Below are 14,923 nucleotides of genomic sequence, written 5' to 3'. Positions count from 1 at the left end.
CATTCCTTAAGATAGTCAAGGAACTCAATACTAAGATACTCTCCTCCCCGATCGGATCAGAGCATCTTGATGTTCCTGCCCAGCTGATTCTCCACTTCCTACTTAAACTCTTGGTGAACAACTTGGAAAGCATGGTAGGCCCTTGTGCTGCCAAGTAGCAAGAAATTAAGATTGAGTAAGTTCAGTCCATATGAGGTAGATTTTGTCACTAACCTTGTCTTGTGATTACGTTTATGACAAATTCACATGGAGAGGAATACATACACCATAAGATCTAAGTGTCATAAGGTTTATCTCCAATTCATGAAAATGATTGTGAGGAAATGCTTTCACTAAGTAGAATTTAATAGTTAGCAATTGTGATATTTGCATTCTCAAATTCATTTATGATTACGGCATCCCTCTTCATAGTTCGAATTGTGAGAAATGGAAAATAAAGTTTGGACATTCAGAACTTATTGCTGTAAGTTCTGAAATAGTTTAGACACACATATGAGCTTTCTAATAAAAGGTGTATGAGCTTAGATAAAGGTTTATTAAAGCATCTCATATCAAATATATAAATTTTGGTAAGAAAGTCAATAACTATTGATTTCTAGAAGTCTAACTAATTTGGATACATGTCAAGGCTAGTGGGAGCATAAAAGTTATGCCAGTAACAAAAATAATTGTTATGCTAGTGGGAGCATAATTAATTATGGTAAGTGTTGCAAGTTACTGATGTGAATTATAGAAAAAAAAAGGTTTCAATTAGCAAACTTGCAGGATTGAAAAGTTGTTATGCCATAATTAAGGGAGAGGAACTTATACTTCATTTCAATTCTAAAAGTTTAGATTGAGAATTTTAATCAAATTTAATCAAGAAATATATGAATGTTATGTTGAAAAGATTCGACATTAGGAAATTCTATATATGAAAATGTTAATTGTGTTCTCAAAATTTGATTATGATTACGGCATCCCTCTTTATAGTTCGAATTGTGAGAATATGGCAAGTAGAAAGATTATAGCAAAAGACTGGTCAAGTATCATGTCTTTATGTAAGACATTATGAATTGTGTCCATATGCTTTGGATATAGGATCGATTGCATATGCTATAATATTCATGCGTTCTAATTTTCCAAATGCCTAGGACATTAAGAGGGAAAAAAGATTAGAACCAGATATGAGTAAAGTGGTTAAACTACTGTCAAGGACAATCTAATGTTCGCTAAGGATTGGTTTCTTATGAATAGTTGGAAGTATAGTAATGAATGGACCATATTGATATAATTTTGAATAAATAGGATTCTATTAAGAATGGATAGTCATATGGCAGTTATGGAAAAGTTTCCATAATGGGAGTTGGGTATTGAGAAAGTTAGAAACTTTTATGCAGGAAGGATGTTCAAAGGAATGTACTTTGAATTTGAGACTTCATCTCCATGGAATTGTCTTGTAAAAATCTCCAAAGGAATACCTTGTAATATCGTTGGTCAAGTTTCTGTGAGTTTTGGTACCTAGAGATTACAAAAGGAATCTTTGCATAATAGTTTAGAACTAACACATTCTAATAGTGGCAAGAATTTGACATTCTTACACTTGAAGATTTGGAATTGTGAAATGAGGTTAATTTGAAATCAAATTGATTTATTTCACAAAGTAAGGACCAACGATAAACATGGTGTGCATGCTTGGAGCATGGGATAACTATTGTTTTAATTCAAGTATTAAGTTGATCAATCAAAAAATTATACAATGAATAATGAGTAATCAATATGGTGATTAAATAAAAAGTGTTTTATTTACGCCCACAATTTTTGGGGCTATATAGGATTAGTATTATTCTTGTGTTTCACTTTGCATGTTTTGACTTCCAGAATAATAAGATTATTCAAACTATCCATAGTTTATCATACTTTAGAAGTAGGTATGAAAAAAGACTGTCATGATTTGGATTGCATGATTGCCTAAGGAGTTAGGCATAGCAACAGGTTTTCTACTCCATTCATGAGTACTTCTGAAATAAGATTTGAGTATTGGATTCAACCCGTGCTCATTTGAATCACTTCATGGAATTTATCACGAGTGATCGTGAGACGATAATATCATATAAATCTTTAAACCTAGATATATGAGTTGTTAACTATGATTTGGTTGTACATTGATAGTATGAAAATACATCGGTAACTCGATGTTATAAAACGTATTGTTGTGTATAATTTAATGAATAGTTAGTAAAAGCATATGAGTCAAAGTTTATCTGTTCCTTTTTATCTTAAGAGGATTAAAAGCGATATCTTGGGCCCCTCGATGATTCTGTTTTGACTTATGTGTCAAGCCCGGTCAGAACTAAATTGATGTGTTTAGTTATGTTCTATGTCAGACGAATCGAAAATCAGGAAAATAATTGTTGTACAATAAGTATGACATTGTTCCATGTATGTCCAACTAATATCTTGAGAATAGAGTATTATATGATCCCTTAACTGAAGGACACGTCACTGACTAGGTCAGAGTTTGACAATGGTTTTTGAAAGCTTACGATTGCTAAGTCGGATTCTAAAGTACATTAACAAAAATAGTTATTAGACTTATCCAAGTGGGATATTGTTGGATTTGGTGTCTAAGCCCATAACTATAACTGGTATGTACTTGACCTGATTGTAGCATGGTCCTTTTGGGTTGCCTTCACCAGCGCAACTTGATAGGATGGATTTATGAGAATAAGGTTATTTATGGTTTATTAATATATTACAAGTATAATATATTAATATGGAATTATCTAATTACTATTGATCAAGAATTAATTTATTAATTGTGTGATCAAAATAGACTAATTAAATATATGGGGATTGATTATGTAAATCAATCATTCTTGTAGTGTGGGTTTATGATCCATGATTATGGGATAAACTAATCCATGGATAGTCCATGGAGGTTAAACCCATGGAGCATGAGAATGTGGAAAGTCATGGGTTATTAGGGTTTACCAAGTGTAACCCTAGCATGTGTAACACTATAAATAAAACCCTCCATAGACCAAAATTGGTTTCGTCTTCTCTTTGAGATAAATAGATTATTCTCTTAATCCATCCTCTTGAATATGGTGTTTGTGAACCATTAGAGGCATCACACTTGAGGTGCTCAAGCTTTCAAAGGTTAAGAACTACAAGTCCTTCTAAGAGGTAAGTCATCCAACTAGTTGTATTGTTCATTTGACAATTTGTATGCTAGTTAGGACAATGCTTTGGAAAAATGATAATGCATGTATAATTAGAGAAAATATAGATCTAAAGCATTTATGGTTGCATGTGCACTTAGGAAGTGTTATAGTACTCAAACCCAACACCATGTAAATGGTACTTCGGACCCCCATAGAGGTAGTGTCGCCAAATCTTGAGAGTGAAAACAACCGCCCCCAGCTCCAAGTCATTCGTGGGGTAATTCGCCTCGTGAAGCTTCAGCTGCCTCGATGCGTAGGCGATGATGTGCCCTCTCTGCATCAATATTGCGCCCAAACCCAAAATGGAAGCATCGCAGTACACTATGAAATCCTCCACGCCCTCTGGCAGGGCTAAGATCGACGACTCGCACAATCTCTGTCTCAACGTCTCAAATGCTGCCTACTGCTCAGGCCCCCAGCAAAAGAGAATGGCCTTCTTCATCAGCCGGGTCAAGGGTACTGATATTTTCGAGAATTCCTAAATGACTCTCTTATAATAGCCTGCTAACCCAAGGAAACTCCGAATCTCGGATGGATATTTCAGAACCTCTCATCTCATCACGGTCTCTACTTTGGCCGGGTCGACCAAAATCCCATTGTGGTTGACAAGGTTCCCAAGAAACTGCACCTCGCGCAACCAGAACTCATGCTTGGAGAACTTGGCATTCAAGCTCTCCCTCCTCAAGGTGTCCAATAGCTCTCGTAGATGTTCCTTGTGCTGCTCCTGCGTCTTGGAGTAAACCAAGATGTCGTTGATAAAGACTATCACAGACTGAGTTCTACCACGAACCTCTTCGCAAAACGCTTTCACTCTATTCCATAACATAGGGGCTGAAATCAAGAGAACCACTGCGGGATGAACTAGTAAAGTCCCGAGTGATGAAGACCCTATACCCACTAGATTTGACCTAGACCGAGAAAATTCAGAACCTTCGGGAGAGTAGTTGCAGTAGATGCTCGCACTACTCATGCACCTCGTCCACCCCAGTTATAGACAAGTGGTGCTTATCATCCTCCACCCTCTCGCGAGGAGGAAATCGTCGTCGCCCTGTAGACGATGAATTATATTTTCCGAAGTAAACACTAGGATACCGAGAACCACAGGATAACCTTCGCAGCCAAGAATACTTGGTAAAGTGCGAACGTAGTTGCGTTAAGCCTCGTAACCCTGATCCCGAAGAGATTATGGACTCGACACCAGCTTTGGTGTTAGTCGAGGGATTATGCAGGAGCACGCACTTTCCACGCTAGAATAAACCACAGTCTTAAAGATTCCTTGGACTAATAGGTGTTCCACGAATACTATCTCACGCAGAGATAGTAGAACCACCTCCCGAAGTAGTCCAAAACTCGTCTGGTGAAACCCTATCTCCCCGATCCTCAGGGTTTCCACACCTCAAGCGTCGTTAGTGCAGGTCCATTTTGCACAAGCTTGGGATAGACACTCTATAGCAAACCGATGACCATAGTCGCGCAACCCACTTGACGATCTAGGAAGCCTCTATCAGCCAGTTGGCAAAAAACACGAAACTGAAGACCACTTGAGATTCCTAAGAACCAACCTGAAGGACTACACTACCAGTACGAGAGAGAACGTTAGGAACTTCGGAATGGCAATCACGCCAGTGATGATCTTGCCATAGAAGTACACTATGTTCTAAGTACTGAAAGGCTCTACCCTTCCGAGAGCGTAGGACCATCCGAGAATACTCATGGAGACATGGTCCAACCCTTTTCAGGACGCTACTACCTTCGGATATGCCACAAGATTCACACCCGATCGATCCACTTCTTAGACTTGATATGTGATTTCCCGACAACACTCTTCGTGCCTCACTCATCTTGATAGAATCCATCGAGAACCCTGACTTCATAGATACACCAGTCGGAACCCGCTAGCTACACTAGACGGAATGCGCATCCCGTATGTGAAGGTCTGTGAGAATGACAAACACAGACTAGAAATCACTTGGGAATGCAAGGGCAACCGTATAGGAAGTACTCCCTTACCTCTACTCGGCAATTCATACCTACTTCCTTGCCTAGACCTGAATTTCGGGACGAAATTCCCTCTAACGGGGGGATGATGTGACAACCCAAGTTGTCCCGTTACATTTCCCCGTTACCGTTAACGGAATATTCCACTGTATAAAAGTTCCATTAATTAGAGGGCATCAATTTAATAAGCATTCCATTTGATTACCTTTAACATGCCGTTAAGTCGTGATAAAAGGAAATAAAAACACAGGTCACGCATTTCCATTTATTGGGAAAATGTCAAGTTTTATTATTACGACCACTAAATCGGGTGCGACCAAAAGCCCCGTTTAACGGCAGTATCGGGTAAAATTCCACTGAGCCCCGACTGAGAAACCCATATAAGGGTGAGTGGAGTCCATTGGAGACTTTTTACACTCTCTCTCTATACTCTCTCTCTAGACCTGTTTTCGCCCCGAATCCGCAACCAAACGCTTCCAAATTGTAAGTCCGCTTACCCTAGCCTATTCTAAACATATTAATTCATGTTTATAGCCCAAAAATCGGACTTAGAAGCATTGGAAAAGGAGTTTACGGCCTAAGCACCTCCTTAGGCCGTAAACACCTAAAACAAGGCCAAAACGACCCAAACTTGTCCCCAATGGCTAGGAAATAAATTGAGGTAATAGCCTAGGAGTGTTTGCACATTTAAAACAATCAGTTTAGAGGGTAAAAGAGAGTTTACGGCCCAAGCACAAGCTTAGGCCGTAAACTCCTCAAAATCTTGTATAAAGGCCCCAAAAACACTCCCAAACCACACTAGGGTTTAACACATAAATTAAGGGCATATTCCTTTGGGTTTATATCACTTAAACACATTAAAATGAAGGATGAAAATGAGTTTATGGCCCAGGTCTATACCAAGGCCGTAAACTCCCCAAATCATGCCCAAAAGTTGGTTTTTGTTCACCAAATGGCCTTAGACATTTACCATAAAATACAAGGAATGATTTAGGGGCTTAAACACAAGAAATGGGAGGATTAAAAGGAGTTTACGGCCCAAGCATTTACCTAGGCCGTAAACTCCCCAAAACCCCCTCAAATGTTGGTTTTAATCACCCATAATAGCATCAAACTTCATAAGAAAATTCTAGAAAGGCAATAGGGACTTTAAACTTTACAAATCACTAAGGGTGAGAGTTTATGGCCGTAAACTCCCTTGGGAGAGTTCCTAGGCCGTAAACTCCTATAAAATGCCCTTAGGAGCCTCAAACCCACTCATTCCTTTTAGGAAAAGTGCTTGGAATAATTCTATGAACAAGCTAGAAGCATCAAACACCCAAGAATATGACCTTGGGAGTTTATGGCCGTAAACTCCCATAGGTTGGGCCGTAAACTCCTTGTTTGGTCCATGTTGATGCTTTAAATCCATTCACACACTTGATATTTGAGTTTAGCAAAGTTCCACAACTGATAGGAGACCCTTAGCACCCTTAAACGCTACCCGGGACCCCAAACACTCAACCAAAAGTGTTTTCTGCTCCTTTGAGTGTGTATAATTGTTTAATTAGTATATTATATGCTAATTGTATGTGAACATATGTTATCATATGTTAAAATAGGTCCTTGTGTGTGTTCAAGTCCTTGCGTGACCCCGAACGCCCAAACGACACCTTCGTCGGACCTACTTACACCAGGTGAGTTCATACCCCTGAATGAACCTTTTAAATGCTTTTAAATGTTTTATAGGGGGGGATTACAAGTTAAACATGCCAGTTATCATATCAATCACATGTGATTGATAACCCGCATGCACAAAGATTTTACCACTCTTTACACTGTTTTATCGAGTAGGACACTATAAGGATTTTTACTTGTTTTAAAACTTTTACTTACACTGATTTATCCGAATTCAATCTAAACATATTTTACGAAAGGATACAATCTGTGAAATTTTCTGTTCATAAAGGCTTTTCATCAAAAATTCCCTTTTTCGACGTATATCTTTACTTGTTATTTACTACCGCTTCGCTTATACTTATTTTATACTCCTACTCTGTAATGCTTTCTCTTATACCTGAAGTCACTTATACCTGATGACGCTTATACTTATTCACCCTCTTACTTAGTGATACGAGTCTACTTCGCTTATACTTGAGATCGACTTTACTTCACTTATACTTGATACGCTCTTACTTCACTTGTTGTCATCTCCACTTCGCAATGCGCTTATACTTATTCGACATTTATACTTCACTTGCGACCGCTCTTACTTCACTTGTTAGACACTCCTACTTCACGAGAATCACTTTTACTTGATACCCACTCAAGCATAGTTAGATGTATGTCTGTGCTTGTGTAGATGCATATAAATAATGGTTGAAGGACTTAGGAAGGTTTGTCCGCCCTATTTGCTTTTCTTCGTTGAGATGTGGTCTGGTGGGACCGGATGTCCGTCCGAATGTCATTTGATTCATTAGTTATATACCATGTATACAAGCTTAGGCATACGGGTTACTTCAGTTAGTTCAGTTAAGAGTCTCTACCTCAAGTCTACACTTTCATTAGAAACCCACTATTGGGAAGTCTTTACCTCTAGTCCAGCACTTTCATTAGAAACCCACTATTTGGGATGCATCTTCAAGACACGACCTTCTCCATCGTCTAGTTGGTAACCAGAGTCTCCTATAGGGAGAGCGGACATTGTGTGTATAGATCTATACGGGACTGACACCCCCGCACCCTGACTGCTAGCTACAGTCCACGGCTCACCAAGCCAAGGGGTGACAAATGTCACATGATATAGATGCTTGTAGGGCATCTGGAACTCTAGTCAGTATGGTTATGAGTATCCTGGGTTACCTTATAATTCATGGCTTTAAGGTAACGGTATTTTCGTCAGCAATTTACACTGTATGCTGATGTCACTCTTCAGAGTCACACTGTTTTGACCTTGCTAGACGTATCTTTCATTTGATACTGTCTGGGGTCTGTAGTCACTGTTTTGACCTTGCTAGACGTATCTTTCATTTGATACTGTCTGGGGTCTGTAGTCACTGTTTTGACCTTGCTAGACGTATCTTTCATTTGATACTGTCTGGGGTTTGTAGTCCTTGTTTTGACCTTGCGAGATGTACCTTTCATTTGGTACCATCTTCGGTCTATATTCCTTGTTTTAGACCTTACCAGCTGTACCTTTCATTTGGTACCTTCTGGGGTCTGTGTCTCTCCTTGTTGGACTGAACCAGGCGTGTCGTTAGTTCGATACTCTCTTGGAGTCTATGATTCTTTGCCTTAGTCAGCAGTCCTCACTGCTGAGGCATATGTTATTCCCTGATGTCTCTTGCTTTCTTTAATAATCAAATTCAGTATTTTGATAATAATAGCAATTAAGGGAAAACTACCTTTTACCACATTACACCGAACAGTCTTGGTAGAAGGCTGCTTTATTTAAAGAAAATATAGGATTTTCTGGAAATAACACTGATGCATTGAAAACACTTAAACTGCGACTTATTAAAGTTATTTGACTAAATGACACTAAATACTTATGAACTCACCAGCATTTGTAAAAATGCTGATACTCGCTTTTCAAATAACTTGTAATCTCAGGTCAGCAATTAGACAGGTACATCGCCGGAGCTGCTGATGAAGATGGCTTAAGTACCTTGCTGCACTTTATATATTTTGCTTGTATTACTTTGATAATATGTAATGTAACCATGTAAAATTATTACTATTAATGCAATGTATTGTTGTACTTTGATTACTATATGCATGTGTTGTGATACTTGACATGACGTCATCCACCCCGGAACGTTTCCGCCGTTCCGGTTTTGGGGTGTGACAGTCTCTGCCTTCCTCTTCTTGAGGTGCTCTATATCAATCTCCCTCTCTCTCGCCCTCGCAATCATGGAATCTAGTCTCGGGTAGCATGAGTAGCTGATATGCTCCCAGATGTCAGCCCTCAACATGTCATGGTATTGGGTCTTCTTCATCTCCTCGTCACCCGTGTATTGAGGTACCAATAAGGCCCTCTCCCTGAACTTGGTGGTAATCTCTGCCACCGACTCAGTCCTCTGTCTCATATCAAGAAACTCCCTGGTCGACTGTTGAAGCTCCACAACCAGTACGAACTCAGCCCTAAACCTAGTCACAAAGTCCGACTAGTTCATAGCCTCAAAGACTGGGGCTCATAATTAATCGCTAACTGCCTCCCAGCAGTCCCTCACCCTATCCTTCAAACATCCAGTAGCATATCGAACCTTCGACCCCTCAGGGCAGAAGCTAGTCAACTGAGCAGACTCCATGTCTACAATCCACCTCCTGGAAACGATGGGGTCCTTCACCCCGTGAAAGTCTGGCGCACCACACCCCTTGAAGTCCTTGAAGGACAATGTGCGCGATCCTGACTGGCTGGATGCCATGTCACTCCGGTATGCTCTGAGGCGATCCTCTATCAGCTCGATGATCCACTCGTTGATCGACCCAAAAATCATAGGGGTCGCCTCAAGGATGCCTCTCGTGATCTCGGAAGCAATGAAATCATGCATTCCCTCATCGACTGGCTCAACATCTGATCCCGAACCTGATCTTGATCCTAAACCTCCCCCTCTGTGACGTGTAATCATCACCATTCTGAAACAAAACATATAATCATCAGGGTCATACATAACCTCGAGAGGTCTCACACATTCTTCAAGTTCTCTGGTTCTATCTCAGCCCTCCTAACTCGAGTACGGATCCTCTGGTTTTAGTAGTACGAGCCCATAATACCTTCCACATCTATCTGTACTCTCCTCAAGGATTGCCTTGACTTCACCAAGTTCCTTCTACTACTTTGCTCACTGCACTAATCTCATCCTAGGCTTACCCTAGGGTAACTCTCCGACTTACTCTCTGTCATCAACTGCATAAGGAATCCCTTTTACCTTTACCTAACTAGCTCGCGAATACCATTACATATCACTAAGACTAGATAATTCTTCGAATGAAATATCCTACCCTACAACGGTTGAACTCATACAAGAGCTGTGCAATAGGGCTAGACCTAACCTTCTGAAATTATTTAGTCCTCGCAATATGTAACTTAACGTATTCGATTACTAGTCAGCTAATGATAACCAGGATTCCAAGAAGCATAAAGCAAGCAACATTCGAGCATCGAGTACCCTAAACCAATCATACTCTAATCAGGCCATCATATCACTGACTATTGAGTTCTAGCATGAATCTCAATAAGCACATATAGCAGGCACATAAGGCATCTTCCTAGAACCTTAGACCTAATCTAGCATGTAGTTCTCATAATCATATCATATATCAAAGCAAACATGTATGGGTATCTTGGGGAAAACTTACTGGAGCTCGGCCGATTGCACGCATCACACACCTTGTTCTTTTCAATTTCTTCTCTATTCAAATTCTTCTTTAGATTCCTTTTATAAAATGATTTTCTTTTGAAAATTTCCATACCAAGTTCTTGGTTTGAGTTTAGACACACCCGAGAGTGTGCCCGAATCCCTCAAACCAAGGTACTGATACCAACTTGTAACATCCCAATTTCCAAGACCAAAAATTTTGTTTTTAATTAAGTAAATTATAAAATAGTTTACTGAAAAACATCATCGGTATAATATTGAACCCATAAAACTATATGTCAAATTTCATAAAACATGTCATGAAATAGTAATAATATCATAGTACAATCCCAAGAGCATCTTAGTGCAGAAATCATGTGTGTAATGCGCTGCAATCAAGCCGGCTCCTTTCCCCGTGAGGAAGATGTACCTGAAACCAAAACTAAAAACTCTAAGCACGAAGCTTAGTGAGTTCCCACATCATACCACATACCATACAATAACATTCTAGCCATGCATATCTGGGTGTCGGCCTCCCCTTTAATCTATTTCAACCGGATAGTTGCCTAGCATATCTGGGTGTTGGCCTCCCCTTCGGCCTATTTCAACCAGATAACTGCCTAGCATATCTGGGTGCTGGCCTCCCCTTAGGTCTATTTCATCCAGATATCAGGGACTATTTCATCCATATCACTACCACATAGAATCATATCATACTCGCATATAGAACATAACATATAGTGGCATACCAGAAAATTATCACACAGACAATCTAACTACAAGCTCCTACTAGTGGATTGGCATTGTGGCCTTAGACCCATTTCTACTAGAAGGTAACTCAACTCGTAAAGTAGAGTGTCGAATCTCATGGAAAGTAATCTTTAATAGCTGCTCCGATAACTCCCAGCTATCATAATCACAATAACACTCAATCACAATTTATAATACTACTTAGGGTAAAATGACCATTTTACCCCCTTGGCCTAATTTGAGCCATTCATAAGGCCTAATTCTAACTTATTGTACCAAGTGCACCCATGTCCCATTAAAGGCTCCCAAAGACCTACTAGTGGCCTAATTTTCTGAATTGGGCCATATTCCTCAAATGAGTTCATTACAATACAAAAGTCCTTAGCCCAAAATATAATTTCAAAAGGCCTGACATGGCCCAATAGGTCCAATACTCAAATTTCAAACAGCCCCAAAACTATACTTCATAGTGGGCCATGGGGTCCAATAGTCCAGGCCCAGTCCCCTAAGGCCCAAAAAGCCCAATGCAGCCACTCTGTATGCGTACGTGTGGCGTACCTAGCACGTACGCCCAGCGTATGTTGGCCTTAACCGAAAATGGGAAGTTAATCTAGTACGTACAGTGTACCAGGGTGTACGCTTAGCGTACAGGCCAACTTTCTTGGGACTTCATACGTGACTTAATCCATTAAGTCTTCACGTCCAAAATGTAGATCTAGGTCCTTTAAGACCTCCTAATACATAAAGTCACAAACTTTATGTGCTTGCATGCATGGTTGGGGGTCAAAACATGATTTTAGTCCTTTAACAAGCTTTATAACCATCAAACACTTGCATGGTTGTGGCTTAACCATCAAGGTCCGATTTTTATGACTCTTAGTGCCTCTAAGAGCCCAGAAGGACAACTCTTATGGTCTGAAATCGTCAAGATGCAAGAAGCCTCAACAATGGAGTCCAAAAGTGGCATAAAACACCCCAACAACAAATCTAAACATGCAATAGTCATGTTTGAAGCTTGATACCTCAAATAAGTTAGCAATGGTGCTAATCTCCTAGATCTACAAGCTCCTTTTGAATCCTTGCTCCTTCTTCAAGCTCCTTTCTCTTCCAAAACACCAAAACTACACCAAGATACTCTCAAATGGCTTCCAAATCACAAGGACACACAAATATGGGTTAGGTTTTTCGTGGTGGATGCATAAAGGTGAGAGGGAGGCTGGACCAAAGGCATAAGGTCCTTTATATAGGGATCAAACCCTTAAAGTTAGGGTTTTAGAATCTGCATGCGTACGCTGGATGTACCCTTTGGTATGCTGGGCGTACGTGCATGGCCTCCTTGCCCAATTCTCTTGAGTAAGCTGAGCGTACCTGGCATAGTATGCCCCATGTAATGCTCTTCTCAGCCTAATTCTTGAAGCCCGACTATCCTGGCACAACCCATTATTCAATAAGATAAATAATATTATTACTTGCAAATCCCTGATGTTACACCTAACGAAACTGTGCTTTTGAGATAGCGAAAAATATTCTTCACAACAGTAAGATGAGGTTCTCTAGGATTTGATTGATACCTAGCACAATTGCACACAGAAAACATAATATCAGGTCTATTGGCCTTGAGTTATAATACCGAACCTATCATGCTTCGATACAATGTGAAATCAACAGCTGGTTTGTCCAAATATGGACTTAGTCTTGTTCCAACTGCCACAGGTACTTGTAACTTTGAACTATTCGTCATGCCGAACTTCTCAAGAAAATTTCTTGTATACTTCTCTTGATTGATAAAAATTCCTTCTCTGCTTTAATGAATATTTAATCCCAGAAAATTGTTTATCTTCCACATCATGCTCATCTTAAACTGACTTTTCATCATATTTTCAAACTCAATTAACAATTGAGGATCAGTTGAACCAAAAATAATATCATTGACATAAATTTGAACAGTAATGAGATGATTCCCAACTTTCTTTCGAAAGAGAGTGGGATCAACAGATCCTTCTTTAAATTTCGAAAATTTTAAGAAATTAGTAAGAGTGGCATACCAGGCACATGGAGCTTGTTTAAGACCATAAACAACTCTGTCTAAAATATAACAATAGTCAGGGTATTGAGAATTGATAAAACCTGGTGGTCGTTCAACATAAATCATTTCTTCGAGAACTCCATTGAGAAAAGCACACTCCACATCCATTTTATATACATCAAAGTCCTTATGTGCTGCATAGGCTAAAAATATTCGAACAACCTCGAGTATCGTGACAGGGGCAAAGGTTTCTTCGTAATCAATCCCTTCTTGTTGCGAATATCCTTTTACAACTAGCCTAGCCTTATTTCAATCAATATTTCCTTCTTTATTAGTTTTATTTTTAAAAATCCATTTTAAGCCTATCACTAACACATATTTTGGTTTTGGAATTCGACGCGATACTTTATTTCCTTTGAATTCAGCAAACTCAGATTGCATAGAATCCAATCAGGATCTTTATAGCAATCTTGACTATTTTTGGTTCAATTTTCGAAATAAATACATTACACATGCAAAATTATTGGTGTGCATTAAGTACCTCATTTTTAGCACAAAGTTGAGCTCTAGTCAAAACTCCATCTTGAGGATTTCCAAGAATTTGTTCTTTTGGATGACTTTGCGTCCACTTATCCATTGGAGGAAATGCAGGATCAAAGTCCAAAGGTGCATCTTCGAACATTTATTCAGTTTCAGATCCTTCACCTGCATTTGAAAAATTATCATTAATATCAATAAATTCATCATTTTGATCATTTGAAACATTTGTATTATCTGCGTCTTGGTCCCCCTCGACAATTAGAATATTATCAAGATGCTCCACCTCGACATCAACACTCATTCTTTCTCTTTCCCCCTCGAAAGTATGCTCCCCCTCAATTTGAGCAGACGAATTCAAGTGCTCCCCCTCCACTTGAACATTTGATGCAACATACATACTTTCGTTATTTCTGGAAGAATTTGTTGATGAAAGCGAATCATTGTTATCATGTGTGAGAGTTGAATCATCAGAATGTTTCGATGCTTCAGGCACTTGATTGTCATCAGCATTAACTTCTGCATCAATTTCCCGATCTGGAACACCAAAAATCAAATCATAATAAAATCTAATGAATTCAAAGTTTGAGATTCATTATTTGATTCATTCATTATTGGATTTTTTTCAAAGGTCTTTTCAACTTCTTTAACATAATAATCATCAAAAGTAAGATTAAATGTTTCTTCGATTTTCCTCGTGCGTTTGTTTAACACCCTGTAATCAACCGAATTATGAGAATATCCCAAGAATACCCCTTTATTAGCTTTTGACTGAAATATCGAAAGATGATCCTTGAGATTCATAATGAAACACCTGCATCCAAAAACATGGAAAAATTGAACATTTGGTTTCCGGTTGTTGATAATTTCATAAGGAGTGATGTTAAAATGACGATGAATAAAAGATCGATTTTGAGTAAAACATGAAGTGCAAACTGTTTCGGCCTATAGATATTGAGGAAGATTCACATATGTGAGCATTGATCTTGTTGATTCGCAAAGTGAACGATTTCTCCTTTCTACAACACCATTCTGTTGAGGATTGTGAGGTGAAGAGAAATTATGCG

Source organism: Lactuca sativa, chromosome 6 (assembly GCF_002870075.4).
Source record: "Lactuca sativa cultivar Salinas chromosome 6, Lsat_Salinas_v11, whole genome shotgun sequence".
Lineage (NCBI taxonomy): Eukaryota > Viridiplantae > Streptophyta > Magnoliopsida > Asterales > Asteraceae > Lactuca > Lactuca sativa.
Note: the sequence above shows the minus strand (reverse complement) of the source record.